This window comes from Ovis canadensis, chromosome 12 (genome assembly GCF_042477335.2).
Source record: "Ovis canadensis isolate MfBH-ARS-UI-01 breed Bighorn chromosome 12, ARS-UI_OviCan_v2, whole genome shotgun sequence".
NCBI lineage: Eukaryota > Metazoa > Chordata > Mammalia > Artiodactyla > Bovidae > Ovis > Ovis canadensis.
Window position 1 is genome coordinate 37,115,449 of NC_091256.1, and position 19,597 is coordinate 37,135,045.

The window sequence follows — 19,597 nt, forward strand, 5'->3', positions numbered from 1 at the left end:
GATCGGCAAGGTGTGAAAGATCCGTGTAAAACCCTGGCACTTAATTTCAGCGCAAGGATCTCTATGTAGAGTCTTCCCGGCTCCCGTCCTTGACTGGCAGCCTCAAGTGTGAGTGACAGGTTGTCTCAGGTAGGTCTGAAGGGCCGCTGTGCAGAGCGATGGAGCCGCCTTCCTGCTCAACCCTAACCCCCAGTGGGGCTGCGGAGAAGGAGGCGCGCTGACACTAGGGCTGCCAGGAATGGGTGGGAGGTGCGGTCTGCAAGAGCATCCAGTGAGGGCTGAGAGCTGGGAGCCCCAGCCGCCAAACCTGATCGGAAACAGATCAGTCTTTTTTTTTTGTTTTGTTCGTGGAACTGAGAGCACGTGGAAGAGCTTGGTTCACAGCACATTTACCCTGCTTTGTCCTGGTGGACCTGCAAGGCCAGCGGGGGGCCTTGCAAATCGCAGGAGCAAGGGTGCTGGGGACAGATAGGGGAGGAGGGAGAATGTTCCAGGCTGTGAGGTCTCCCCAGGGACAATGAAGCCCTCTCCCCAGGCTGGCACCCGGCTTGGGTACTGTTTCCATCCACCTGGCTTCAGGGGACTCATGTCAGGCCTGAAAGGACCCTTACGTCCTGACTGCCTGACTGTGTCTTTCGACAGATGCGGTCATTTGAGGGAGATGACAACTTTCACCTGAATGGCCAGGACAGCTTAGGACCTTCTCACATGTGTCCTTTGAAGGCCATCTCTCCTCAGTATGCCAGGGGATTGGGAAGGTGATCAAAGTCTTTGCTGATTTAATCAGGACTGAGGGCTCTTACTTGCTTTTCTGTCCATTAAAATCCAGAATGGTACACAGGGTGCTCACAGACACAGCCCTCTTAGAGATTCTTGTCACTCCCCCGATTAACTTTCAGTTAGTTCCCTCTTCACTGAGATTAGTATCCAGTTTGCAGACCAAGGCCCTGGCAGCTTCTGCAGGCTCACTTCCCTAACCATCACTTCCCAGACTCCAGCCTCACCAATTGCCTTTCTCTTGCTTAGGCTCCTTACATACACTGCTCTTTCTGCCTGTGAGGTCCCTTCCCCATGACTTTGCACAACTCACTCCTGTCCATCCTTCGGTCTCCCCTCAAATGGCCCCTCTTCAAGGAGAAGTTCCCATCCCCTCTATCTAAGGATGCTCCTCCTGTAATTCTTTCTCCTCGTATCCTGTTCTTTTTCTTCACAACTTTCCCCCCCAATTTGTAATTTTATATACCCATTGTGTTTATTGTGTTTACTGGAACATTCTCCCCTTAATACTTAAAAAAAAATTTATTGACATTTTACTGATTTACAATGTTGTGTTAATTACTGCTGTACAGCAAAGTGATCCAGTTTCATACATATATATATGTGTACATATATGTACACAAATATATGGGCTTCCCTGGTAGCTCAGGTGTTAAAGAATCCACCTACAATGCAGGAGACCCCAGTTCGATTCCTGGGTCTGGGAAGATCCCCTGGAGAAGGGGTAGGCTACCCACCCAGTATTCTTGGGCTTCCCTGGTGGTTCAGAGGGTAAAGAATCTGCTTGCAATGTGGGAGACCTGGGTTGAACCCCTGGGTTAGGAAGATCCTCTGGAGGAGGGCATGGCCACCCACTCAGCATTCTTGCTTAGAGAATCCTCATGGACAGAGGGGCCTGGTAGGCTACAGTCCATGGGGTTGCAAAGAGCTGGGGACAACTGAGTGACTAAGCACAGCACAGCAGACACACAGACACAGACACACAGACACACACACACATACATCCTTTTTATATATATTCTTTTCTATTACGATTTGTCACAAGATAGTGAATATAGTTTTCCATGCTATCCCTTTACTACTTACTAGACTTAATAATTTGTGAACCTTATAAGGAGAAGAGGCTTGTCTGATATGTACACTTCAAATCCAGTATTTGACAAATGTCTCCAGATAAACATTTATTGGTGGTTAACAGATGAATGAATGATATTGGCATTATTCATTTTAAAGGACAAAATTTGAACTCAATAAACTTGTAAACCCAAGCATTAGTGACTATTTCTATTAAAAAGGTAACAACCAAAACAAGATTTAGGGAAATACAAATTCCAAGGTTTAATAGGTACTTCTTAAACTAACCATCCATTCAGTAACCATATATTAAGCTTCTACTATAGACCCTGTTCTTCTGGCCAGGAATACAAATCTGAATAAGATCTGGCTTTCAGCATCAAGGAACTCACAGCCCAGTGGGTAGGGTGGATGTGTAAACAAATGGTTATAGTATAATTTGATAAATGCTACAGTAACATGTGTACCTTCAGTTCAGTTCAGTTCAGTCGCTCAGTTGTGTCTGACTCTTTGTGACCCCATGAATTGCAGCATGCCAGGCCTCCCTGTCCATCACCAGCTCCCGGAGTTTACTCAGACTCGTGTCCATCAAGTCAGTGATGCCATCCAGCCATCTCATCCTCTGTTGTCCCCTTCTCCTCCTCTGCCTAAAATGCCTGCATCCAGGACCTGATGTCATTGCTGCAACTGAAGATAATAACAATTTTGTCAGCCAGATAGAGCAGGGAGAGGTCATTCTAGGCTGGGGGAACAGCTAGAAGAACAGAGGGGAGAAGGAAGGTGGCTTCTTTGTGGAGCTGTCACTGGATGGTGTAACTGGAGTGAGGGGGTGGGGGCCAGATCACAGGAGTCCATCACGTAGGCTCTGCTAAAGAGTCTGGATTTTGCCTGGCTACCTGTGGAGACTGGGGATCACTGGATGGTGTTAAGCAATGGAGTGACACCATACCTTCATATTTGTCTGTTAGACTTGTAACCCTAACATCAGTGTGTAGAATGGATGGGGTAAGGGATGGGGGAGTGTCTCTCAGAAATAACCCCAGCCAGGTGGCTATTGCTATTGTCCAAGCAAAGATAATAAGAGTGTAAATTAAAGCAGTGGCATTCATCCACTTCAGCCAATAATGTTTTTACATTTATGAACCAAGCACTATGTTGGTGGTAGGATATGATATTATTAATAATAAACAATGTTTATTGGGTGCTAATGCCTTGCTCTATTCAGAGCACTGCACAGGTACTAACTGATTTTATCCTCACCACAATCCTATGAATCAGGACAATTATCATTCCCATTTTGAAACTGAGAGAGAAGAGGTCATATAACTTACACTTGCTTACACAGCTAGTAAATGACAAAGCTAGGATCTGAACTCAGGTAACTCGGCTTTGGAATCCATGCTCTTAACCATTATCCTATACTGATAAGATGGTAATGCAAAAGCTAGACAAGGTTCCTGGTCTTGTAGAACCAACGTTCTGGCCCTGGAGATGTAAAGAAGACAGATTAGAGAAAGATTTAGATTATAGAGTCAGCAAAACATGTTTCCTGTGAAAGAAAGAGATGTCAGGGTAATTTCACAAGATCCTAGCTTTGTGATTGGTTAAGTATTCTTTCCTGGAGAATCCCATGGACAGAGGAGCCTGGCAGGCTACAGTTCATGAGGTTGCCAAGAGTCAGACACGACTTAGCGACTAAACCACCACCACCACCAGGGCTGTGCCAGTCACAGAGCTAGGAAATACAGGGTTAGGGCGGTAGTGTGTTCATAGGTGGACTTGGAGGGGCAAGTTCAGTTTGGGGTAACTTGGTGTTGAGCTGTCTATGGGATGTGTAGGTGGGGTCATCCAGCAGGCAGTTCAAGACTTATATCCAAAGAATAGAAGAAAATTCTCTCTGGAGACAGAAGTGAGAGGCATCAGGATAGAGGTGATAGTTGAAATCATAGGTGAAAAACTTTCTAGAGGACAGGCAAAGTCAAGGTCCAAGAAACAGAATAAGTTCATAAAAGATTGACAAATTTAACTGCATTAAAATAAGATCTCTGTTCATCAAAAGACATTATGAAAAGACTGAAAAAATAGGAAGCAAAACTGGAGATGTTTGTAACACATATAACTGTCAAAGGGCAAATATTCAGATCATATAAAGACATCATGAAAATCAGTAAGAAGACAAAAGAAAAATGGACAAAAGATACAAGCAGATACTTCCCTGCAAAGGGCTGCTATGCTTCATACACTTTTATGTATGTATGTTGTCCTTCACATTAAATAACTGTAAAAGAGAGACAGCAAGAAACAAAGAAAGTGAAAAGAAAAAATAGGAAAATTGAGAAAGCAAGGAACCAAGAAAGTTGTATGAATGTCAAGCATGGAAATGGTCAACTGTTCTAGAAATCACATACCAAAAGGAGCAACATCTTCCCATTGGACTGACAACTCGTGAATGTTTAGGCAGAATTTTGGACTTCCCTTGTGGTGCAGTGGTAAAGAATCTGCCTGACAATGCAGGAGACACAGGTTCCACCCCCGGGTTGGGAAGATCCCCTGGAGAAGGAATGGCAACCCACTCTAGTATTGTTGCCTGGGAAATCCCATGGACCGAGGAGCCTGGCGGGCTACAGTCCATGGGGTCAACAGAGAGTTGGACAGGACTGAGCGACTTAGCACAGGAAGAGCTCTGAGGTGGTCTCCAAGACTCTCAGACCCTGGTGCACCCACCTATGTACTCCTCTCTTCTCGAGTATGGCTGAGACCTGTGACCCCTTCCTGATTAGGTTTTGTTATAGACGTCTCCATCTTAGCAGCCTGTTGAGTGATTCACCTAATGCCCTTGAAGTAGCAAACAGTCTGTTGTGAATAGCCTTATGGAGGGGACCACATGGCTAGGGCCTAAGGACAGCCTCTAGGAGCTGAGAGTGGTCCCTGGACGTTCAGCAAGAAAGAAAACCAGGGTTCCCATCCTATAGCCACAACCCCAAGCTCCAGAAAGGAACATAGCCCCGCTGATGCCTTGATTTCAGGCTTGTTAGACTCCACGTGGAGAACCCAGCCATGTCACTGGATCATGAATCCATAAGACTGGACTCTACCATGCTTGAACTTCTGACCCACAGAAACTGTAAGGTAGTACATGGGTGTTATTTTTAAGCCACTGAGTTGGTGTTAATTAGTTATGCAATGATAGAAAGCAAACACAGCCGATCATTGAGGACTTCAGCATCAAGCTGGTCTCTGAGAGAAGCCTTTAAAATAAGTTCCATGTCCCTGTGGTCCCTTGCTTAGATTCAACAAACTCTCCCTCACTCTGCTACCTGACAAATTCGGCTCAAATAGAAGCTTTCTTCCACCCTATGCTGCCATCATTTGCCATCTTGTCATCAGTGTCACAGTTTTCCCCTTGAATCCAATTTCCTCATTCATCACTCGGCTAGGCTGTGAGCATCGAGAAGGCGGCTCTCTTTGTAGTTTCTTTATCTTCACCTTTATGTCCCTGGCCCCTTTCTCCAGCCATGACACATGGTGGATGCTCAGTAAATGTTGGCCAAAGGGGTGAAGTGATGAACGGCGAAAACCCATGTCATCTTGTTATGCCTGAAGGGAACCAGGCTTTGGGAATGCAGGAAGCTGGCTTTCTCTGTGGCAGTTTCGGGCTGTGGAGTTCTATGGGGCCATTGCCATGGCAGGTAATTTGCAAGCCCTGGAGAGACCCTTATGGGTGATCATGGTTGTCCCCTCTCTAGAGCCAGTTGTCCACGTACCACTGAAAAGGAACCTACGGAGGGGCTGCTGCGATGGCCCTGTCTACTGATGGTTTCGGAGATCTGAGCTGTAAAAAGCTTCTGAAAGCCCCTGGGTAGGGTTATTTTATAGCTCTTCAGGATGGCCAATTATTTGAGGGCCTGAAACAGTTGGAGGGCTCAGGAATACAACAGAGGCTGTGTAACCGCAGCTCTGCAACTGAACTTCAGAAGAGTCCTTTGGCCAGTACTCTAGCTTAGGAAAAGAAATAGCAGTTTGTCACATTCTGCTAAGGTGAGTTGACATTATCCCTCTGGTCTAGTGCTGGATTTGAGCTTTCTGTTCTTTTGGAAATGTCCCTCACTGGATCTTAATTGCTTCCTTCTCCTCCTCCTTTTCCCCACTTCACTTCTTTTCTCCTTTCACCATGCAAAGCTTTTTCGTTTCCAAGACACTTGTGAGGATTCACCTCTCTCCTTTAGATCAGTAGTCCCCAACCTTTTTGACACTAGGGACCAGTTTTGTGGAAGACAATTCTTCTATGGACTAGGGGAAAGGGGGATGATTCAGGATGATTCAAGCACATTACGTTTATTGCACACTTTATTTCTATTATTATTTCATCAGCTCCACCTCAGATCATCAGGCATTAGATCCTGGAGGTTGGGAACCCTGGTCCTTAAGTAGGGCTTCCCAGGTGGTGCTAGAAATAGAGGAACCCAACTGCAAAAGCAGCAGACGAAAGAAATGTGGGTTCGATCCCTGAGTTGGGAAGATCCTCTGGAGAAGGTCATGGCAACCCACTCCAGTATTCTTGCCTGGAGAATTCTATGGACAGAGGAGCCTGGTGGGCTACAGTCCATGGGACCACAAAGAGTCAGACACGACTGAGCACCTGAGCACTGCCCTTAAGCAGTCAAACTCCTCCTCCCTTGATCCTAGGTAGAGTCTGACTGTCTCTTCCTGGATCCTCTTGTTTCTCCTCTCCCTACGTCTTCCTCCTCCCGAGTCCCAGCCAAGGTGGAATCCTTTTACCTTGTTAGTTACCGAATGCCAAGCAGTTACAGTGAGCAGTTCATCTCCTGGGATGCACGCTTGCATATCTGAGATCTCAGATTCAGGCATAGCTGCAGGGCTGCTAAGACCTCTTTGCTGCATTGTGCCTGTTGCAGCTTTCCTGGTTGGTTGGCAAAGGGGAGTGAGAGAGAGGGGCGTGGGCCAGAGGGAGGCATATATTGGCAAGGGAGCAGGCACTTCTAGCAATGTTCCTTTCTGCTGCCTGGCAACACCAATTATAAGAAAGTGAGATACAAGAAAGCGAGTTTCCATCCTCTTCTGTTTATGCCAAGAGCATGAATTATTTTCTTTTTCTCCAACTTTATTGTCTGTAAACTCCTTGCTGCATTTCTATCAAAGAACAGGTCTCTGATGTATACACTTGATACTATGTATAAAGCAGATAACTAATGAGAACCTACTGTATAGCCCAGGAAACTACTCGGTGCTCTGTGGTGCCCTAAAAGGGAAGGAAATCCAAAACGGAGGGGATTTATGTATACGTGTAGCTGATTCACTTTGCTGTACAGCAGAAACTAACACAACATTGTAAAGCAACTATATTCCAATACAAATTATTTTTTTTAAAAAAAGAACACATCTCTGAAAATCTCGAGGAGGGCCTGGGGAGACCCTATATCACACATTTCTACTAATCCCCAAAGAGCAGTCATAAGGTTAAAATGTGGCTCCCTACAGGACAATGGCAGGCACAGCTGGAGTGCTGTGTTCCTGCTGTGGGTTGGAGGGAGCCTCTCCTTTTGGGTGAGCTGCCAGGAGACTCAGGAGTCTTCTGTTATCTGGGTCTGGGGAGAACTCTGCCCACCGTGACTAGAAGCTTCATGGCTGTGTTCTGCCTTCCTCCCTTGTGGCTGCTGAGCATCTGGGGTGGAGGATGTGTGTGGGTGGACATGAACTTCATGACCTTATTTGACCCAGTTTGATTCTCTTCTCCATATCAAGCTGCAAAATTTTCTTAGGTGGTATTGCAATTTTGATTCCTCAAAAGGTGGCAAGTTTTGTTTTTAATCCATTTGAACTCGAAGAAGCAGTTTGATCTCATTGAGAGCCATCTGCTCCAAGCTGTCTTCCCCTTTTGTTTCTGTGACGCATCCGAGTCACCTCTGATCTGTTTGAACAGGTCCTTGAGTTAGACCAGAAATACCATCTTCTTTCTTAGGGCAGCTCTCTACTCCTGGCCACTTCCATGACCTGACTGTCCCTCTGCGCTTCCAGTCACCTGGCCGCACCATGCTGAGGCTGTCTTGAATGATTGCTTCCTCCCTCAGTTAATAGGCACCGATGTTCACTCAGATTTTTCACTCTCTTTTGAGATTTCTCTTGCAACCAGTTCTTTAGTCTCATCAACACCTGCCCTCGTCCAGGATCTCATCTCTTCGTCCATTCATTCAACACATATTTAGTGAACCTGTACTCAATAGCGGTGTGGGCTAGGGAGCCTCCTAGCCCAGCGTTCAAAGCCCTGCTGTCCTATTTCCCAGTTATGCGAAATGGATGCATTTCTCAGTCTCTCTGAACCTCAGTTTCTAATCTGTAAAGTAGGAACAATAATACCTCCCTTATCAGGCTATTGTCAAGACTGAAATTATACATGTCCTATACATTGCCGAGCAGAAGGCTGGTGGTTTGTAGGTGTTCAATTGCTACCTGCCAGTTGCTGTGTGTGGCATCGGTTAGGGGTGAATGAGGCTGACCTTCTATAAGAATGAGATGGACATGCACACGGCAAGTCAATCATGGGCTACAGTTGCAGCCAAAGCTATCTGTAGGGGAGGCGAGAGGATCAGGAGCCTACCCGGGAAGGATCAGATGGGAAGCACAGGTGTGCGGATTCTTAGACGACCGCCAGCTGAATCATGTTTGCCACAGTACCATGTCAAGCCCAGCATCTTCCACCAGGGGTGGTCCTGACCCGGTGACCCCTCTTGGCAGTCCATCTGCTCCTGTTCACTCTCCATGAGTAGTGAGAGTGACCTTTTGAGACATAATTCATGGGTCATTAAAGCCTTCCAGTGGCTTCTCCTTGTACTTGGAGTCCAGTGAAACTCATCTGTATGGCCGGGGAGGCCCAGAGTGACCAGCCTGCTGCCTTCTAGCTCAGCTGCTGCCCCTCTGCCTTGCCCATGGCTGTCTTTCCTGCCGTCCTTCCAGCCTTTGTCCCTGCAGTACCTCTGCCTGGAACACCTTCCCAGGGCAGCTCCTTCCCACCCTTCAGGTCAAAGCCCAACCATGACACCTTTGAGTCCTTCCCTGCTCCCCTTGTCTAAAGCAGAGATCCTTCCTCACTGTCTCCCCCTTGGTTTTTGATCAGTATCTTGTTTATTTCCTCCACACCCCTCCTTGGCTATCTGCAACTAGCTGTGTATTCTTCGGTTTGCTTGTTTCCTGTAGGAGCTCCCCATACGCTTAATTTATCATCTGAACTCCTCGTCCATCGTGTCTCCCATCTGAGGCTTTTCCTGATCATTCCTAGGCCCATGATTGGATCGTGGCTGGCATTCAGTAAGCATCTGTAGGTGTATCAGTCAGCTGAGAGGATCGATTTCATCGTGGCTGGAAGGTTGGCAAGACTGGACTAGCAGGACCCTCTGTATTCCATGGCCTTGATCCAGTCAACTCCAGATACAGTCAGGCAAACTGTCCTTAAACCCTCTGTCTTCATGTCCTCCTCCACTGCTTGTTGCATCTAAAAGTATCATTCTTGATTTTACTTAGAACAATTTTTTCCATTTCAAAATTGACACCTGGTTATTGTAGAAAGAATGGAAGGATGGTTATTGTAGAAAGGAAGGAAGGAAAAGAGATTACTCATAGTTCTTCCACTGAGTTATAACCATTGCTAACATTTAAGTGAGTTTCTTTCCAAGCATATTTGCCATGAATATTTTAAATGCAACATCATATGGCAAATATAAAATTACATAAATTGATTTTTAAGAAATAATCTCTCTTTCCTGACTATAAAAGTGTACTCATTTACAGTGAAATGTTACAGAAATGAAAATATAAAGAAAAGAATTACCCAGATTCTTCTACTTTCTTTTTATTTTTCAGCTGGGCTGCTCGGCATGTGAGATCTTCGTTCCCTGACTAGGGAATCCCCCTGCATTGGAAGCATGATGACTTAACCACTGGACTGTCAGGGAAGTCCCTCTTCTACATTCTTAGTCTTTTCATACACACCCACACACACCCACACCCACACCCACACCATACTTGGTATTTCATTGTATCTCAAAACACACGTTCAACTTTATCACACATTATGGAGGACTACTTTGTAAAACACTATGTTGAAACACAAGGAAGACAATTCACATCACGTTTTATCCAGCAGAAGCTTGTTTAAGTTCCTTTTTCTCCTACTGGTCTCTTTCCCAGGCGGTAAAGAAGAATGCAAAGCAATGAACACGGGTCCTGCTGCCAGACTTGCTTGGTTTTATTTATTTATTTATTAGGCTGATCTTCCTCTTAGTTGCAGCATGTGGGATCTAATTCCCCGACCAGGGATTGAACCCAGGCCCCCTGCTTTGGAGCATGGAATCTTAGCCACTGGACCACCAGGGAAGTCTTTAAAATTGTTTGGTTTGAGCTCCAAGTTCTGCTGCTTACTAGCTCTCGGACCTTGGATGAGTCACTTAATTTCCCTGAACCTCAGTTTCCTCATCTGTATAGTGGGGAATAGCACCTACCTCACAGAGTTGTTAGTACTTGAAAAAGAAATGCTTTTTTTTTTGCACATAACGAGCTGTATTCTCCTAGTCTCCTCCAGTTCTCTCTGTGTTTTGGAACAATTCAATTACCACTTCATTTTGTATCCCATACTCAGCAAAGCAGAAGTCTCATGGTTGGAAAATGTAAGCAGATGTAATGTGCCCACCTGTGTACATGGGCGCATATGCGTGTACATAGCTCCATCCGCCCTATGGCTCACTAAGCGAAACTTCTAACATCAGCAAATATTTCCATAGGGAGTGTTTCTGCAGCTTGGGAAATAGGATTCATTTTTGTCTTACTTTCTCGTTCATGTTCTTCCAATCTCTCTTTATATATATGCCTTTTGTGTGTGTATAAGTGACACAGCCAAGATCCCGCTACATATATTTCTTTAGAGAGTAATTAACACAAGAACATTCTTAGATGACAACAGACGATATGAATAGAGACGGATGACCTTATATTTGCTTCTTGGTGTTGCGTTACTTTTTAAACATCAAAGATACAACCAAAAATCTTGTACCACTCACAATGCGGAAAAATCACTATTGAAGTTCCTTATTATTATGTGGCCATATTTAACATTTTTTAATGGAAGGCAAAAAGAGATTCTTTGTTTAGTGTTTCTCCTGGCACAGTCTTCTACCATGTTAATCATTTATAGCAGTTCATAACTGCTGGAACAGAACACCAGCAGTTATTGTTTTGTTCCTATCAAACCTGGCAGGAGATACAGTCCCAAGAATGGAGTGATACATATGGCTCAAACCACACCTCCTGGTGCTAGAAAAGCTGTGGAAGCAGAAGGCGGGAAGGAGATGAGGGGATTCTGCATGGTCAAGCCTTGCCCTAGGGAGACACAGAATCAGACTAAGATTGGGATTCAAATTCAGTGAGAAGGGACACATAAATACGTTTATATGTGATTTTACCAGTCATGTTCTGAAATTTAGCTTTCAGTCAAGTGGAACATAAGTTTGTGTAATTTTTTTCACAGAAGTTGTGTTTTCCATGAGCATATGACTATTTTTCTGCTACTTCCATATATTGCAAACAGTTTGGATGGGAGTAAAATTCTCAAATCTTTATTGAGTTGGCCAATAGGTTCTTTTGGGGTTTTCTGTAATATCTTACTTTCTTCACTCAAAATACTCTGGATATAACTTAAAAAATATTTAGCTTTGCTAAGAAGTCTAGGCTGTATATTGTCACCCTGCTTATTTAACTTATACGCAGAGTACATCATGAGAAACGCTGGACCGGAAGAAACATAAGCTGGAATCAAGATTGCCAGGAGAAATATCAATAACCTCAGATATGCAGATGACACCACCCTTATGGCAGAAAGTGAAGAGGAACTAAAAAGCTTCTTGATGAAAGTAAAAGAGGAGAGTGAAAAAGTTGGCTTAAAGCTCAACATTCAGAAAACGAAGATCATGGCATCTGGTCCCATCACTTCATGGCAAATAGATGGGGAAACAGTGGAAACAGTGTCAGACTTTATTTTTTTGGGCTCAAAAATCACTACAGATTGTGACTGCAGCCATGAAATTAAAAGATGCTTACTCTTTGGAAGAAAAGTTATGACCAACCTAGAGAGTATATTCAAAAGCAGAGACATTACTTTTCCAACAAAGGTCCGTCTAGTCAAGGCTATGGTTTTTACAGCAGTCATGCATGGATGTGAGAGTTGGACTGTGAAGAAGGCTGAGTCCCGAAGAATTGATGCTTTAGAACTGTGGTGTTGGAGAAGACTCTTGAGAGTCCCTTGGACTGCAAGGAGATCCAACCAGTCCATTCTGAAGGAGATAAGTCCTGGGGATTTCTTTGGAAGGAATGATGCTAAAGCTGAAACTCCAGTACTTTGGCCACCTCATGCGAAGAGTTGACTCATTGGAAAAGACTCTGATGCTGGGAGGGATTGGGGGCAGGAGGAGAAGGGGACGACAGAGGATGAGATGGCTGGATGGCATCACTGACTCGATGGGAGTGAGTCTGAGTGAACTCCAGGAGTTGGTGATGGACAGGGAGACCTGGCGTGCTGCGATTCATGAGGTCTCAAAGAGTCGGACACGACTGAGCAGCTGAACTGAACTGAACTGAAGAAGTCTACAACATAAAATCCATTCCTTTGCTTATAATGCAAATAAAAACTTTCCATTTTCTGGATAGTTTTATTAGTGTCTTGCATGCCGTATAAGTAAAAACTATTTCCTAAAGATTTCTAGAAATGGGTCAGATATTTTATTGTACCTGGAATCCAGACTATGCTTTTGTACTTTCAGGCAACTTATCAATTCTGTAACTTGTTTATAAATTATGTCGTTGATTATTTCTTCTGGTTGTTCTAATGTCTTCTTCGGGAGCATTTATTATTCCTATGTTGAATCCCCATTCTCTTTCATTTCTGCTGCTCGGAAAATAAGATTATCTTTCTTATTTTCTTACTCACACCCCCTCAGGTGCTCCCGCGTTCTCTGTCTGCTGTTGCTCTTCAGCCACTCAGCCATGTCTGACTGCCACCCCACGGACTGTAGCCTGCCAGGCTCTTCTGTCCATGGGATTTTCCAGGCAAGAATACTGGCGTGGGTTGCCATTTCCTTCTCCAGGGGATCTTCCGGGACAGGGATTGAACCTGTGTCTCCTACTGGCGTGGGTTGCCATTTCCTTCTCCAGGGGATCTTCCGGGACAGGGATTGAACCTGTGTCTCCTACTGGCGTGGGTTGCCATTTCCTTCTCCAGGGGATCTTCCGGACCCAAGGATTGAACCTGTGCTTCCTGCTTGGCAGGCAGGTTCTTTTTACCACTGAGCCACCTGGGGAGGCCCCCTCCACCACCGCCACCAGCCTCGTCTACATACCTGTTATCGTCTTTCTCATAGTCTTCATGCCTGCGTCTTTTCTTCTGCTTTCTGGGAGTGCTTCTCAAGATTGTGGTCACATGACTGATTGAGCAGATCAGAGTGAGTTCTGCTCTTTATTGACACGTTGTGACTTCCCTGCAACTTTTTACAGCTTTTAACTTTTAATGAAAAATTGCCAAATGAAAAATTGAAGAATAATTTAATGATCATCACATAGCTTCAATCATCGTTTATATTTTGTTTATTTGTAATCTACGTATATTTAAAATGCTGACCCATTTGAATATAAATAGCAAATAATATAACATATCCTCTTTGAGTACTTTGGCATGCATCTTTTAAAAGTGAGGACATTCTACAACATGAATGGACATGGAGATCATCATACTACGTGAAGTGAGAAAGACAAGTAACATATGATATCGCCTGTGTGTGGAATTTAAGTGTGAAGTTATCTATGAAACAGAAACAGGCTCACAGACATAGAGAACAGACGTGGTTGGCAAGGGGGAGGGAAGATGGGGGAGGGAAGATGGGGGAGGGAAGATGGGGGAGGGAAGATGGGGGAGGGAAGATGGGGGAGGGAGGGACTGGGAGTTTAGAAGATGCAAACCATTATGCATAGGATGGATAAACAGCAAGGTCCTACTGTATGACACAGGGGCTATATTCAATATCCTGTGATAAGCCACAGTGGAAAAGAATATGAAAAGAATATCTGCGTGTATAACCAAATCATTGCGCTGTGCAGCAGAAATTAAAACAACATTGTAAATCAACTCTTTGTTGTTGTTGTTCAGTTGTTAAGTGGTGTCCGACTCTTTGGGCGCCCTGGGACTGCAGCACACGAGGCTTCCCCATCCTTCACTATATCCCGGAGTTTGCTCCTGTCCATTGAGTTGGTGATGCTGTCTAACCATCTCATCAATTAAATAAATTTTTTAAAAAATAAGGACATTCTCCTCTATAATCTGAATACTTTAGCGTATTTTTAAAACATCTAATATCTGGTGCGTATTCAAACTTCTTCAAATGTCCCCCACAAGCCCCCTTTTCCCCAAATCAGTATGTAACCAAAGTTAATACATTGCTTTTTGTTGTTTTGCCTCTTTAGCCTCTTAATTTAGAAGAGTTTCCCCTTCTCTGAGCATACTTTTCCTCGATATTAACTTGTACCTTCTCCTACATTCTGGATTGTCTGATTATTTTCTCTTGGTGAATTTAGATTGTTCCTCAATTTTGGTATTTGCTGCAAAGTGGAAACTTGCTTTGCAGGTGTGATTGAGTCTGCCTACACATTTTTGTCAAGGAAATTCATAGCAACATTATACTCTTCATATGGCCCAATAACCTATCATTCATGATGCTAAGTTTGATCATGTTGTTAAGGTAAGAACAATCTAATATATTTCCCTTTTGAGATTAGCAAGTGATATGTGGGGTGATGTTTGGAAGAAACATGAATTTTAATTCCTCCACCACATGTTATTTAATTTCTCTGTAATATTTCCTTATCTTCCTCTTCATATAATAATACCTACCATCTTTTCATCTCAAATCTTTTTCTCTTTGCACTGCTTTATGAAGGCCATATCTTTTCTTATCCCTTAGAGAATGCCAAGTACTATTTCTCAGTTTTGCTTGTGGAGTGTGCGGGAAACCATGTCCACAGATCTCGGCATTCTCTAAGTCTTAAGGATGATGGATGCTTTCCCATGGTCCTTGGTCCATTTCCATAGGTCCTGTCTTGGCTTCTGCTTTATTTCCTCCTCAAAGTAGCAAGGACCTACCCAGACATTGTGTATGTCCACAGAAGAGTGTGTGACTCATTGTAGCATCTATTTGTTACTTACCTTTTTGTCAGATTTCCTTTCCAGATTCACCTCTGGGCAATAAGTCAAGGGGCAGAGCTCTCAGGCCAATTCCTCTGTCAGTGGTGCTGTGTTCTCCTCCATTCCACTGGACCAAAATGCCTCCTCTCAGCTCCTCTTACCTGACCTCAGACTGTGCGCAATGGAGCAGTCTTCAGGGGTGACTGCCACAGGGGCTCTTCTTGACAGGCATCCCCTTTTTCCTTACCTTTTTCACTGCCTGCTCCATTAGATTAGGAAGTGGAAATATATAAACAGAAACATAAAGAGCGAAGGGCTGGGACTTCCCTGGTGGTCCAGTGGCTAAGACTCTGAGCTTCCAATGCAGGGAGCTCAGGTTTGATCCCTGGTCAGGGAACTAGATTCCACATGCCTCAACTAAGTGTTTTCATGCACAGCTAAAGATCTTGTATGCTGCAACTAAGACATATAGCCAAAATATAAATATTTTATTAAAAAATTAAAAATAGTAAAGAGAAAAGGGCTAATGGTGGACAGGGGAAGAAGGAACAGAGTTCTTTGCCTGCTTCTGAAAGTAGCTGCTCTGTGGTCTGATTGCCCGGTTTTCTGGTTCATATAGATTTTGTATCTTGGACTCAAGGTCAGGCAGCAGGGGAAAGGATGAGGGGCCCTCTCTCTGTATTGATTCCGACATTCTCACATCTGCCTTTGATTGGGCTTCTCAATCCAGTTTTATAAATGTTGTAGTTAGTAACTGGGGACAGATGGACCGTTGGACCTAATTTTTAGTGAGTACTAATGTTGCATCTTCAATATTTTAATGGGAAGTTGGGAAGGTTATGTGGGTGTCTGACATCCAGGTTTCCCTGGAAACCCTCTGTCTGGCGGTCATGATCCTTTGGAGTCCAGCCCTATTTTTTACCCAGTTTATTTCCACTCACCCAGGCCCTTTCCATCCCAGTTGGGATAACATCTCTGCTGTATCCTGAACACCAGGCTCATCCTTGCCTTCATCTAGTTAGTTCTTCTCACCTGAGACCCCTTTCTTCCACCATCTACTCCTTAAGGTATCCCTTACCTTTGCCTTGAGTGGTCAGTCCCTCATGGGTCCATCTTTCTCTGAATTCATGTGGCATGTAGTGTCTGAGTCACCCCCTTTCAACCCTGATTCTATTTTCTGTCTAGTCTGTCTTTTCAATTCACGGCTGTCATCTTTGTTGCCTGAACTAGCCTGAAACTCCCAGAGGAAAGAGATGAAGAGCGTGTCTTTGTGCCCCCTTAACATCCCTTGAAGCTCTGAAACACCCTCTTCAGGCACAAGACTATGAGATCAGGCAAGTCTCCATTTCTCACAAATCTGATTTAATTATCTGTAGAGTGAATAGAATAGTGCCTCCTCCCAGGGCTGGTGTGAATATTCAGTGAGTCCACGTGTGTGGATGTGTGTTTTGCTCAGCGCCTGGAATGTAGGGGGAATAGGAAATACTTGAATCTAAGGCAACATTAATGCCTTAATACCTATTCATGTACAGCCTGTCTTGGAATTCACTATATAATCTACTCTTTTCTTTCCCTCTTTCTTTATCTTGTCCTTTCTTTTTCACCTTTTGCTGCCCCCATTCTTTCGCTTTCTTCTTTTTTGTTTGTTTTTTTTTTTCAGCCACTCTACTTCTGCACTGAAATGATACATTTTTTCTGGCTCCCATGGCATGTTTCCTTGACTTTCTGAACAGTTGGGGTATATACGTATCTCCTGTCAATACCCCTCTCCTCTGCCCTAATTCATTTATTTATTCACTTATTCATTTGTTTGGTCATTCGCGCATCCAAACATTCATTTATTTTTGGCAAATGCAATAGCTCGGAGAGAGTGTGTGTGTGCATGTGTGTGCATGTATGTGTGTGCATGTATATGCGTGTGCATGTGTGTAAAACTGCAACCACCTACTTGTCGCCATGACACACCACAGGATGAAGATGGGAGAAAGACGATGAGCAAGCAGAGCAGGTAAGTAACCAGCACAAGTACACGTTACACAGACATGCTTTAATTATAGTAAAATGTTCTCAAAATTCCTTTTTATCACATTAGGGAAATTTCCGTTCAACTCCTATAGCTTTTGGGAAACGCATCAGAATTCACAGAACATTAATATCCTCTGTGGGTCTCAGATTAGTTGGGCTAAGGACTCCAGAGAAGTGGGGTCTCAGCCAGGTGGGGGCTGGGAGCAAGTGAGGGGTAAACTTGTTGACTCCCTGGGGAGGAATGACACCAACAATCTGCTAACTGCAACAAAAAGCCATGTGGACTGTGATATACATTAGAGTTTGGTGAAGAAGAGAGGCTGGGAACAGAAAACCTGTTAAGCTGCAACAGTGGAAGTACAGAGGACGAGGCTGTTAGGAAAGGCTACAAAACACTGGAGAAATGGCCTTAGAGGGGCTGCTGGTCCGTGCTGGGTGGAGAGGATAATATGGGACACCTCTTGGAGCCTGAAGTTTCGAGTCAGCTCAACCACTGGTTAAGCTCACCTGGTGGTGGCGAGGGGGAGATGGTGACTTCAGGACACAGAGACTGCAGAGGAGAGAGGAAAGAGCTCACTCGAGGCACCTGAGGAGGTGTGTGAGCAGAGGTGACGATCTGGAGGAAATGGCCCTCTGGAGGTAAGCTGAGCACCGTGCTCCCTGTCCATCTCGTTCCAAGAGCTGGCTCAGCCTTGCAGCCGTCCTGGTTCAGCCTCACAGCCGTCCTGGCTCATCAGCTGTGGATTCACTAGCCCACTCAGGGACCCTGGGACCCCTTCTTGCCTGGATGGACACAGAGCCTCTCAGGACTCAGCGGCCCCCTTCCCCAGTCCTCTCTGAGGTGGACCATGGGCAGACAATTCCCAGTGTGGGTGGGACCAGCTCAGTCCTCAAAAGTTAAGATCCACCCTGAACAAAGATTCAGAGATGCTTTCATCATGCCCAGACCTGTGAGTGGTCTGCACCATCTTCCATGTGACCCTTGGGTTTTCAGACTTGGGGGCCTCCCACTGTCCAAGGACAGAAGTCTTTTTAGGCATATTAGTTGCTATGGCCAGAGAAGCTCCATTACCCTGGGGACCTGAGCCCGGTGGAACTCTAGAAAAGTGTGCTGTTCAGGACTAGCTCAGTGCGGGGAGGCTGACAATCCTCCAACTCGCTTTCTTCTTCCTCTCCATGCCTTTCCTCTTCACCAGGTTGGTCCGGAGAGCTACAGGCTTTCACCTCCCATCCTTGGGATGTGGCCAAAGTAGGCTTGCACATACACAGTCTGAAACTCTTGTTACCACTAGACAGTAAAAGGAAGCAAGGGATTTCTTTAACAAGATACAAAAAACCCATAAACTTTAAAAGGAGGAATCGATAAAGGGTTAAAGCATATTGAAACAAAAACTTCAGCTTTTAGGTACTTCTACGTCATCATAAATAAGTGAAAATGCCGCTCAGAGACTGGGAGAATACAGCAGCAATGTGTATTGCCAACAAAGTTTAGAATTCAAAATATATAAATAAATGCCTACAAACCTATAAGATAAAGACAGACAGCACCATGGGAAAATGCACAAGAATAGGAAGATGCAATTCCAAGGAAATAAAGCTTCAGTGGCCAATAAATTCATAAAAATTTGACTGGTTCAACCCCAGTCATAATCGAGAAATGGAACTGAAGACAATGAGATGCCATTTCACACTGGCTGGAAGAAAATTATTTCTTCTCCGATCCTGATGTTTTCTTTAAGAAGGAAGATCCACTCCTTAAATGTTCATAGCCTCTGAGTAAGTAAGTAAGTAAAGTCACTCAGTCGTGTCTGACTCTTTGTGACCCCGTGGACTGCAGCCCACCAGGCTCCTCAGTCCATGGGATTCTCCAGGCAAGAATACTGGAATGGGTTGCCATTTCCTTCTCCAGGGGATCTTCCCGACCCAGGGATCAAACCCGGGTCTCCCGCATTGGAGGCAGAGGCTTTAACCTCTGAGCCACCAGGGAAGCCCTCTAGTCCTAACATTTCCCCTCTCCATGGAAAGGGAATGAGTTACCTGGTTGGGGTGGGGGTAGGGGGGGGCTTTGACCCACATTTTCCTCCTGGATGCAACTTATCTAAAAAAGATCCTGAAGGCAAGGAGTTTAGCTGCTTTCTCTCTCCCTCTTCACCTGGTCCAGAATGATCCAGCAGCCTTGGTAAGTGTGATTACACTGCAGATTCAATCCTCCCAAGAGTGGGCTGTTCCAAGGCCTAGCAAGTTCTTTCTGGGTCTTGCGCTAGCCCAGCTTTTAAAAAGGTGTTTATTTATTTGGCTGTGCTGGGTCTTAGTTGCAGCACATGGGATCTTTAGTTGAGGCATGCGAGATCTAGTTTCCTGACCAGGAATGGAACCTGGGGCCCCTGCATTGGGAACACGGAATCTTAGACAGTGGACAACCAAGGGACGTCCCTAAGCCAACTTCATTGCTGTTTGATTCTCTATCTGCTGGAGAAACAAAAGCAA